The sequence below is a fragment of the Pleurodeles waltl genome, chromosome 1_2 (genome assembly GCF_031143425.1).
Source record: "Pleurodeles waltl isolate 20211129_DDA chromosome 1_2, aPleWal1.hap1.20221129, whole genome shotgun sequence".
Lineage (NCBI taxonomy): Eukaryota > Metazoa > Chordata > Amphibia > Caudata > Salamandridae > Pleurodeles > Pleurodeles waltl.
Window position 1 is genome coordinate 1,301,952,601 of NC_090437.1, and position 12,699 is coordinate 1,301,965,299.

A 12,699-nucleotide genomic window follows, 5' to 3' on the forward strand; every position below is an offset into this window, starting at 1 on the left:
GGTCTATTGAGAACCCGACGCCCTGTTTGCACACTGCACCTGGCCGCCCCCGTGCCACTGAGGGTGTGGTTTTTGTGCTTACTTGGGGCCCCTCCATTACTCCTCCAAACCCCACTGGTCTGCCCTCCGAGAACGCAGGTACTTACCTGCCAGCAGACCGCAACCGGAGTACCCCCTATTTCCATAGGCGCCCAAATTCTTTTGGCTCCTGTTTGACCTCTGCACCTCACCGTCCCTGTGTTGCTGGTGCTGGGTGTTTGGGGTTGCCTTGAACCCCCAACGGTGGACTACCTATGCCCCGGAGATTGAACCCGTAAGTGTGGTACTTACCTCTGAAACTGTACTGTACTTACCTCCCACAGGAACTGTTGAAAATTGCAGTGTCCACTTGTAAAATTGCTTTTTGCCATTTTAATGAAAACTGTGTACAATAGTGAATCTATTCAAAGTCTCAACTATTACTATGCAAAGTATCTTTCATTTAATGTAGTTACCTGCTAAATTAATCTTGTGGTTCTAAAAATAAATTAACAAAAGAATATTTTTCCATATAAAAACCTATTGGCTTGGAGTTAAGTCATTGAGTGTGTGTTTTCATTTATTGATTGTGTGTGTACAACAAATGCTTAACACTACCCTCTAATTAGCCTAACTGCTTGACCACACTACCACAAATAGAGCATTAGTATTATCTATTATTGCCTCTGTCAAGCCTCATGGGGAACCCCTGGACTCTGTTCACACTATATCTCATTTTGATATAGTATATACAAAGCCAGCTTCCTACAAGGCGCATCAGTCTTTTGCCTATCCCACCCCCGGGTGGATTTAGGGTATTTACCCAAAATCTAAACCCGGGAAATAAAAAGACCACTAGAAACGATGGGAAAATAGGCCCAAAAACTAAAAAAAGGGGGTGTGGGTGCTCATCTACCCGTGGCGCCTTGCCCCGAGTCCAGAATGGGCACAAAAGTATTTCTGACCCCCTCCACCCCAGGGCATAATGTGGGTAAACAACTCTCAGCCCCTTTTTATATAACACATAAACTCCTTGGTGTTCCCCCAGGCAAGCAGATTGGAGGTAAAGCCCTCCTATCTACCTCTGAGGGACAGAAAGAAAGTTGAGGTCGTTTTGTGGGTGGAGACTCAGCCTGATACGGGGTCTGATGTCTTCCCTCATCCCTTGCATCAATTAAAAAAACACAAGGTGTTTAGGCGGCTGTCTGCCTCCTAGGGGCAGATTGATGCCTTGGGGGATGAAAAGCACTAATGGATTCATTTTCTGGACAGGCAGATCCACCTCTTTTACTCATAAAAAAAACTCCTTAGTGTCTGGTGGGGCAGCAGATTTATTCACAAAGACCGTTAGGCTCATTTTGGAGAGGGTGACTCAGCCTGATATCTCAGCATGCTGCCCCCACCTTTTTGTGGCAATATAAAATTAATCTACCTGGTGTCTGGTGGGCTTTGGAGTTAAAGACCTCCAATCTGGCCCGGGAGGCGGGGTGGAGGCTGAAAGACTGTTGTAGTCATTATGGGATAGGGCCTCAGCTAACCTACCCCCTTTATGTATACAAAATATTTCCCTGGTGTCTAGTGGGCTCTTTGCACCCCTTGGGGGCAGATTGGAGGTAAAGACCTACTCCCTGAACCTGGGGGAGGAAGAAAGATTTTCATGGCCTGGGGGAGACGGAGAGCACATGGCCATTGCCAGAAGGCCGCTCCCCACTCAAAACTAGTCCCTGGTGTCTAGTGGGTTGATCCCTGCTTGGGGATCATGCTCCTGCAATACCATTTCCAACAATACCTCCCTCATGTAAATTGGTGCTCAGGGGTCTGAGATATGCACCCAAACTCTGATTCAGTGACAGCAAAATGAGACGATCAGCTCATTTCACTTTCAGTGGAAATGACATCAGTGTGCCATGCCTGCTGATTGGCATTTCAGGCAAAAAAATAAAAAGGCTTGTGCTGCTAGGAAAACTGTTTCCCAGCAGCCTAATCTTTAAAATGAATGTGAGCACCAGAGGGTCCTTATCAGCCCTGCCCCCCGTCGGCCAATGCCAGACAGACGCCTTAGGGAGGGAGTGCAGACATCAGCCATTGGTCGATTCCCACACTTAAAAGGTTAAGACTAGGCAGTGGTCCCTTGGTGACCCCTTCCCGATTGGTAATGCCTTACCACAACCTTTCAATAGTTGGTAAAACATTAATGTTTTGTGACCGGACTACTGTTGCAAAATATTATTACATTCCACTACAAATCCGTATTTGTAAGGGACACCCTAAACACGCCTCATCCAAATACCAATTTGGTATTTAGTCGCATACCAAAAGGCCTTTTTGTCACCACAAACGGGCCGATTCTGCGATTCAGAAACCTTTTGCTACGGCAGAAAGTCTTTGTACATCTTTGCAGCTAATTTAGATAGTCGCTGTAGCGAACCAAAATGAGGTACACTGTGCAAAGAGTCCAGGCAATCCCCAGACGTATCACTGGAGTACAAATGACATCCCAAATGCTCTTTTTTGTGGTAGTCTGGTCGAGCAGTTAGGTATATCCAAGGGTAGTGAGAAGCATGTAAGGCACACACTCATACAATAAGTGAGACATGCACTCAAAACATGTACTTATATAAATTCAGATACCAAGATCACCGAAGTCAGGTGAGTACTTTTCAAATTAGGAATTTTTTGAGTTTTCAAAAACTGACAGTGCGTTTTTCAGACGTGACAATGTTATCCTATGGAGGAAGAAACACACTTCATACAGGTAGAGTACAGCAACTTACGGGACCAATCTCCTAGACTTTGGATCAGTATGGGGTAAGGTCCAAGACCACACTAGCAGGCCACTTCGGATGGCACTAGGGTGGCCAGGTGCAGGGGTGCAGATCAGCGTTGGGTGCCCTGTGTAAGTCTTTGGGGATCGGTCTGGTTACAAAGTTGCTGCAGGGATCCCACAGGGGAGCTCAACCCTTGAGACCCTTGAGATCCTCGGGCACATGGGGACACCATCGGTCCACTCCTCCTCAGGCTGGAGGGCCCGGGTGCAATAGTGTCTTCTGACATCAGGTCTGGGGCTGGAGTTCCTCACGGTTGCAAGGGGTCCTGTAGAAACAGTCTGCAGGTGTAGACGGGGGGTCCAGTCTGACTAAGCCAACAAGTGGACTCAGGTCTCACGAGGCTGAGAGACATGGGGACACCCTTGGTTCTCTTCTCCTCCGTCCGGGGCGCACGGGTGCAGATGTGTCCTAAAGCGTTGGGTCTTTGTCTCCTAGTCACTCATGGTTGCAGGGGGACAGGCAGAAACAGGCTGTAGATGCTGTCAGGAAGTCCACAGTGGGTGCATTTGAGGAGGGCTTTGTCTCTGGAGGGCCTGGGGACCACACTGACACTGTTGGCCCGCTTCAGCACAGGCTAGGTGGCTCGGGTGCAGTGGTGATGTCAGACGTCAGGTTTTTGGCATTCCCGGTCCTCTCAGTTCTTTCTTGGGTGCCTGCGGATGCAGGGAGCAGTTCCTCTACTCTAAGGGAGTTCTTCTTGGTGATTTGCAAAGCACTAGCAGCCCTACCAGTTTCTGGGAGGCTGCAGCGGCAGGACAGGTCAGTTGCTCCTCGAGGGTCGGTGCAGCAGGCAGGCGGCAGGGTTGGTGGCAAGTCAGCCATGCTCCTCGGTTCTATGATTCAGCAGACTTCTTCTCCAATCCTTCTTTTTTCCAGCGAAGATCAGTTTTCCTGGTATCAGGGGGTTCCCTAAATACTCATTTTAGGGGGCATTAAGGGGGGTGAAGGGTAGTAGCCAATGGGCTACTTACCCTTGGGTTCACTACAACCCCCAGATGACCACTTCCTGTGGGTATCACTCTGTCCAGAGGTTGTAAATTCCACCACACACAAGATGGCAACACACCTCCTGCATAGCTACTTTCCCACCTGTCCAGGTGCGCAATGGACCCTGGGACAGGGGGAGCCTGCATCCTCCTCTGAGGAAAATCAGTTCTGCATACCATAGACAGTGGGTTTCTTTGAAGCTCCCTGACTTGGAATGCAGATTTTCAGGTCATTCTGTTGGGAGGGGTGTGTTAACACCCTGACCAGAGCAGGCTTTGTTTCTGGCCTCCAGAGAGTGGAGGCTCTCACCCTTGGAGGTCAGATTCTTGTCTTTTGGTGGCAAATTGGCTGAACTGGTTTGTGGGCTCTCTAGCAGTAGGCTTTCAGGGGACACCTCTAAGGTGCCCTCTTAGTACATATATTAATAAATCCATCACTCGAATCAGCGAGGGTTTATTGATACGAGATGCTTGATACTAAACATCCCTAGTTTCAGTGAAGCCAACTCGTAGCTGGGGAACTCGTACTGACTAGTTTCCAGCACATGCATTTAAAATGGTTTCCCTGTTCACTTACTAAGTCTAAGAATCGACAAAGACATAGCAGAGGCATATCTGCTCTTGCAGCTGTGCCCACAAATGTAATATAATGCACCCTGCATTAGGGCTGTAAGGCTGCTGTAGGGGTGACTTACAAATATTACATGCAGCGTTTAGGGGACCTGGTACACGGTGTGTGTACCATGTTGTGTTTTCACTTTTAGAGAGCACCTTGTCACGCAGCCTGCAATGTCAGTCTGCACGAGTTTGGTGCTGGGTCCCTTATATCCGACATCAGTTCACAAGGACCAGATACATCCCAACATTTCAGATCAGACTCCTGGAAAATGTATACTAAGAATTAATAAATCAGGTAGTCATTTACAGCCAATTGAGAGGGTAGGAGCTGAGCAAACTGGAGCCTCCATCCTACCATTCTCCTGGCTAAAAGTGTGCAGTCTATTGGCCAGCCTTCAGATCATGTTTTAGGAAATGTGAGAAGTGCAAGCAGAGTGCATTCATTGGATTTTGTTCATGGTTTCTACCCTAGCGTTGGCAACTGGAAGTCATTGGACCTCACTAACATATACAGAAAGGACCTCGAGAGACCTAGGAGGAATAGTTCAGCATTCCGTCCATCACTTGTTCTTTCTTCAATTGTCGCCCTAAAGGGGACAGGTATGCCCAGACGTGGGTCCCATGCTCCTCATGTCACTAGAGTCGAGCTAGCCTGGCTGTGAGGGGTGATACCCCTCAACCGGTCCCAGGATACTTGTTTCCTTCCAAGGGAGAACCTGGACTGGCAGTTCGGGCTGGACTGTTTCCATGGGGAGCAGGGTCAAGAATGATTTGCATAAGGTTGGGTCCAAACTGGAATGGCATGGATTGCAAAACAACAATAGATTTAGGCCCAGATCTCTGTACTGGGGGTGAATGTTTAACATTGTTCAGCATTCCGTCCATCACTTGTTCTTTTTGCATTTGTTGCCCTAGGAGGAATAGTGACACTGTGAAGCAGGTCACCTGCAAGGAGACAACACATGCATACTATACACTATGTATACATACACACCTAGCACAAACCATACGCTGATAGACTGTATTGTGTCCTCCTAAAAGGAAAGGAAGAACTATTAAGCATAGGACATAAGCAAACAGAACAACTATATACATGGACCAATTAGTGACCTAAATGATGATTGGTTTGTCCCCCAGGACTGTACTCGCAGTCCTCAGAGTTCTAGGCTCCGTGGTGCACACGTTTTGGGCTCTTCTAAGTCAGTAGCAGTAGGCCCAGAGGCCATTTTGTATTTGTTGTTGTACATTTGCATATTTCTCGTTTTTTGTGGTAGAACTGCTGTCTCATTTTCAAAGTTGGCAACTAGAACTGTGATTGTAGGAAAGTAATGAAGTCAGTGGTGTATCCATGAATATTTTCTCCTTTCCAAGGATGCCTCACATCTTATTTGTGTCAAAGTCCCAACACCAACCTCAGAGGATACGTTTTGTTAAACTAATACGTTTCGATCACGTGTTTAGGTCCCATACACTTGTATTCAGTAAAAGTGTACCGAAACTGTCAAAATATTATTGCATTTAGCATTGTGCCCCGAATGACCTCATTTTGGATGAGAGCCCTGGTTGGTTGAAATGACAATGATCTTTTGGTTATTTGCCATGTTACTTGCTATTTTTGCATTAAACGCAGGATAGACTGTTGTGCTTTCTGAGCTGTTGTTTTGTTTTATCGAAATGAAGCAAGCCTCCGACAGAGAGGCCCCATGTGCCGGTCCACATTACAGAATGATGCTAAAATGCAAATCTATCTTCCAGTATTAGAGACCAGGACCTGGGAATCATTATAGCCCTGCTCGAGCTTGGGAGTATATAACTGATTTACTTATGTGAAGGAGCAGCTCAAGTCCTGCCTGCACCTGCAGAGATGGAGAGGACCACGGGCCAGATGTATCAAGGGTTTTTACCCATTCTGTGTCTATGGGAGAAAGTGTTCATACATATGGCCCCACATGTCTAGTTTAGTGATGAGGCTGAGCAGAACCATATTGGCCATCCATGTCCTTAAGTGGCCATTGTTGACTCTTTCTTTTTTCATTTCATTTTTAGGTCTTGTTTAGAGACACCTTTAGCTAGCTAGGCAGACTAATGTAACCAACAGCATGCACAAATAAAAAATCAGCAACATGCATGGAGAGCCCTTTGCTCAGCTCTCCAACCCATTGCTCTATTCATCTGTCATTCACACTTTGCGTCTGCCTACCATAGCACGCAGCATGGGGCAGTGCATCTGTCAACCTCCACCATTGGCCCTCTTGCATTGTGAGTGGCGCCATTTTGTCTGATCACATGTGCACATCCGCCTAAAAAGAAGTTCACTTCAGATCCGGGCCTGGTAGGCCAATACATTGCTTTGGCAATTGTTATGTTTTTCATCTTTTATGTCTATAACTTCTGCTATTTTCTCCATCTCCATCATGGGATGCAGAAGGAATGGTTGTAATCTTATTTATTGCGTTAAGCCAGCGTTCTCTAGAAGTTGATACGCCTGACTTCTCGAGTGGAGCTCTCTTTTTAGGATGGACTCAACTCATAAACTGCTGGGTTTTTTTATAACCTCCTTTTAAACGATCCACCTTTAAATCAACGTTTTTTCTTTCCATTCTTTATCCTTTTTAGGTCTGGCTTAAGGACAGCTTTAGCTGTCTTTCCAGCCTCATGTTTGAGAAAAAATATTAACAAAAATGCATACCACTATATAGGGCTTTCAGTCAATCCTCTTTTATCATTGGTTTATTCAAATGTCAATTAAATGATGGCCCCTCCAAACACACACTCCAATCACAAAGTATAGATAAACAAGTCAGGCACTTCATCCATTGGATACCTTCACTGTCAGTGACTGCATTTTTCCCTTGAACATGTACACATCCACATAAAGAAATAGATCCCCAAGCGTGAAAATTGTAAGGCACTTGTATTCACCAGTGACTGCTAGTGCCGATGTATGGAAGGCTGTCATCAACCACAGAACATGAACAAGTCACATGTGCTGGAGCCCAAATGTGTTGCATCCATTTTATTTCTACAAAAAATAAATCACTTTTTCACCAGCATCCTCATCATGCCACTCACTTCTGCCCCCCATTGTCTGTGTCCTTGTCCATGGATGTCATTTAAGGGCCGCCAGGGGTCACAGTTGCAACCCCTGGCTTGCCCTTTGCGACCCCTGGCCTTATGGACATCAGATGGGACTCCACTCTCTGTGTTGTGTCAATTTCTAGCACACTGATAGTGAATAATAGCTCATTTTTCACTATTAGTAATAAAATTAGGGGTGCATGTAGCTGGAATATGCCCTTCCATGGCAGCTGAAGTAAGTAAAAATACTTTGAAATGTATGTTGTGTGCGTGCTTGCGTGAGAGAGTGTTTTTGTGAGACTGTGTGTAATTTTGAATTTGTGTTTATGTGTAAGCATGTGTGTGATTGAAAATGCAGGTCAAAGGGCGGTGATGTCATTTCCGCTACCCCTGGCATTTTGGTGACCTGACATCCATGTCCTTGTCCGTACCCCATTCCTTTTGCTCCCCCCATCCACGGTGTTTCTTCACCCTCCACCCGCGGCCCACCATGTTGCCTCACTCCCCACCACTTCCCCAACCACATCTGTTTACCTTTTTTTTTTATTTTTTAAAGTGGTTTCTTGCTACATTCAAAAAAGCACTTTTGCACCACTTTTCTTTATATACCGATCCATGATGATAAAAAAAAATCCTGTTGTAGAGGCACACATACATGTTGAATGTATGCACATGCCGAAAAATAACGCAGTAGCCACGTCATTGCGTCATTTTGCCCTGTTCTTTACAAGTATTATAGTTACACTGTATGGGAGATTTCTGTGCGGATGGGTCAATGAAAGGTTGGGCTCAGATCACGGAGCACACAGCGATGTCTACGGCCTTGGCCAAGTTCCATTATTTCAAAGCCGTGCGCAAATTGCTGGGCGACGACCTCCTGGATCCTCCTGAGTTGCCAGTCCTGACATTTCTGATACAGGCTACCTCACCTGCCAGCTTGGCAACTAGGATCTATGCATACTCGTAAACCTGCCCAATCTCTGCCGTGGCTGGAATGGCAGCGGGTCCTCCAAATTACTATAACAGATGCACAATGGCAATATTGCTGTTCATTCTATTTCCCTTAATGGCAGGCACCGTTTGATCCACTTTAAATATATCAATAGGGTGTACTACACTCCAGCCCTTCTCGCCCGATCGATATGGTCTTCGCAACAGTGCAAAATGCTGGCGCTGACAGGAGGACGAGGCGGGGTTTGCACACATTGCGTGGGACTGTCCTGCAATAAGGGACTTCTGGGCGGAGCTATTTCTTGCCTTAGAAGACATACAAAGAGCGCTGTGCGTAGAGATTGATAGAGCGGTCCGTACTAGTAATTTTACCTGTATTCGGACGCTCTTTAGGCCGATGAATCTTTTGGCTAAGTGGGACTCTCCGTACTCTTAATCAATCAATTTCATTAAATCAGTAATCAATAACGAACATAAGCAATACCTTGATCAACATAGCACTTAACAATTAATCCAGAATACATTTCGGCGAAACCCTGACCTTTCAGTCAGGAATAACCACACCAGTTTATTCAAAGTTAGTGAATTTATTTCCCTATATTAACAAAGCTAGCACGATATAGATGTGTCTCAACACCAAATGATAAACATAAATGAACATTAATAGCTGTCCATAACGGCGAAACAGGTGCAATCTATGTAGCATTTGAATCACAAGGCATTCGATAATGGCAATGCAAATCACTAATACGATAATCTGTAACGAACTAATTGCATACATTTAGTCAGCATAACAAGGTCTCAAATTGCATCGTGCAACAAAAGGAATCCTCATCTAACCTCAAATTAGCATCGGCATGTGGGACTTCATGCAAAAACGATTTAGCAACATAAATTTGGAAAAACTCCTAACTAGGGATCTTATCAAAATCAGCAGTTGGTTACCTAAAAGAAACACAATGCAATTGTACAATTTCCTTTCATATTTACCAATTACGATCAGCATACAAGGAAGTCTTCGTCTCACAGGTACCGTTTCTCGATCAGCATGGGTACTGTTTCGATCGGCATGGGACGGGGCAAAGGGGCAGGGGTGGACGGGGCAATTGCCTCACGGCGGCAAGGTAAAACTACTACTTCATGCAAGGGATTAAAGTTAAAGTCTCTAGGGCCAGAATCATTTAAAGTCTCTTTCTCTCGATTAGAGAAAGCATCAAAAGTCTCTTTCAAAATGGCGTCGCAGCAAAGTGGGCCATAATAGCTACGGAATGATGCGATGTCGGGCAATAGCTGGTAATGGCTACTTTCTTCTCGTGCACCTGGGTTTTATAGACAACAGTTCAAATCCAGTAGGGTCTTCCATTGGAGGGTTCATAGGTTAGCTTCAAATTGTCCAATCAAAAACAACAGTTCTCAAGTTTTTACTTAAGCATACATTATCCTTGGAGATGGGTACGCAAGTTGCAACATTTTATACCAATTAACTCACTTTCTGAGCTTCCATTGTCCGCACCTGCAGATTGACCTTGGAGTAAAGAGAAATATGCCAGGCTGGCACGAAACCTTAAGATAAGCATGTGAACGATCTCAGTGGAAAAGTACAGCTTCAAGCAAAAATACACGTTTAATAGCACATTGGAAAAAATACGAGCATCTAAACCGTGAGACCAGGCAACTAGGCCAAAGCCTGCACTAAAGTTATGCTAAGCTAAAACATTTCAAACAAGCAAATCGTAGTATACGTTCACGATTATGTCGGATTAGTGCACTTCTAATACATCACGTTATATAAAGCACGCTTATAAATGTTGGCAAACCACTCTGAGGGCACATTTTGTCCCCGTACAATCTTTATTAGTTCGGTTAAAGTCACACATGATTATTGCAGCGCTACGTTTAAGCGTAAATAAATCAAAACCTTCATTTTCTGCTTCATCAATATCCTACGCTCGCATTATTAGGAAACGACAAATGAGGGCCCAGAGCGGATGGGAGGATAGTAGCTATGGGTCTATTGTTGGCTCGGCGTAGGATTGCTATCCGATGGGCCACATGACCGATGCCAAAGCCTAGGGAGTGGCAGAGTGATATGGTGTACTGCAGCACGCATTCTGATGCAGACAGAGAGGTCCAGCCCAGGGGCTGCCAACCACGTGATCTGTGGGGGCCAGATAGGGCTACCTGCATGGAGAGCGCATGGCTGCCGAGGATGGTTTAAGATCTGAGGGGGGCCCTGGAGGAGTGTAGGGTGGGAGGCTTTGGTTGGAGGACTGCGGGGCTCAGGTGAATGAAATGAAGAGGCAATGTTACTGTTGAAAGGTGTGCTATGGGCTCTGATTACGGGGGCTGTTACATGTTGGCTATCGCACGATGTTGTTCCACTGTCCTACTAATTGCTATGTTTTGATGTGTCAAATGAGACGGTCTGACGCTTCAGGGCCTGCATGTTGGGCTGGGAGGGGAGGTCTTTGAGACCTTTTCGAAGTATCTCTGCAATCGCTTTGCCCTACTGTTTGCAACTATTCTGTAGCATTGGCATATCTGCTGTCCTATGTTTGTATGTGATGAATGTACTTTAATAAAGTTAATAAAAACACTACAAATGTCTTATAGTTGATATATGATCGACAAAACAAAAAGTGTGTTATTGAGATGACAAGGTTTGCTTTTCGTGTGTGTTTGATGGCTCTGACAACCCCTCTCCATTATTCAGTTTCTCATCTGTAATTCTTCGTGTAGATGGGTAAATATCAGTCTTGTTGTGCGTGACGTCACTCAGAACAAATCCCCATTATTGCCAGTTGCTCACCTACAGATCTGTAAATTTGTGTGTTAAGAGCACACAGAACAGCGTATAAACAGAGCTGCCAACTTTCTCAGATCCATGCGTGATGTGCTGCTCCAGTACATGTTTTTTCCTTTGAATTCTGGGACATATGGTTCTGTTTTATAACGGGATATAAGAACTACAAGTCCTAGAATTTAAATTAAAAAACTGGAGCAGGATGTCACTCACTGAACTAGGAAACTTGCCAGGGCTGCAAAAACATACACAGGTATGCAGAATCTTTGGTGGCCTCGAGAATACCACTGTACTCAGTTTTTTTAAGATGACTTAGTTATTGTTATATGTGCACTTCCCATTGCGTACACGTGCTTCTCTTCCTGTACTGGTGAGCACAGCTTGCTTCCTGTTTCATGGGAAATGTAAAAAGAAAGATAATAGTTCATCAGCAGTCCAATCTCCACTAGATGGCGCTGTTGCCTTTTAGACTCGATACTGTAATGCGTTTTTTACAGTTACAGTGCATGGCTTGTTTGTCATTGATAATGTGACTAATATTGGTCTTGACAGGAGCCGCTTCTGGGTAAGGATATGTTGAACCAAGCACCAGCTAACTGTGCACTCGTGGCTCATGACAGAACATAACCATTGTTAGCCGTTTATGCAGGGGTCCTGATTGCCATTCTGCTCTTTCATATATTTATTGCCTCATGTTTCACAAGAGCGAATTTCTCATCCCTTTTATGTATAAAATGTCATCTTCACTAACTTGGGAGGCGGCTCAGTGTGCGTGTCACATGTTAGAATTCTGGCAGGGCTGGCTCAGTCTTTCATCCTTCCACGGCAATAACACGACTACCATTGAGTACAAAGGAGTCTGAATAAGACCCAATATTTAAGCTTTTATAGAGAATTCAATTGGCTGTGCGCCAGCTATACTAATTATAATTAGGCGCTAGACAAACGTGTCTAGAGAATGGCTTGGCTGTATCAACAACATGTGCTTGGCACTGGGGGGTCCTGAGCCTGGGCATGAATGTATAGCTTTCTAGAGTGACTGGATGCCTGGGAATAAGGCTTTTCCATAGTGATGTATGTATGTATGTAGGTATGTATACAGTTATACATGCATGTATGTATACACGTATATGTATTTATGTATGTATGTATACATGTATGTATGTATTTATGTATGTATACATGTAAGTATGTATTTATGCAGTTATTAATAGAACAAACATGCCCCAAAGACATAACAGCACGTTACAAGAGGGAATATAAAAGTAACAGACACAGAAAAAACAGCACAGTATCATCCATGAACGAGACAAGACAAGACCATCAAATACCCACCAAGTGGGAACTCAAAATGGGATGGAGATGCACCGTCCAGAAGACACGTGCGGGGCGTGAGCCGGACGAGAGCTGGAGGAGG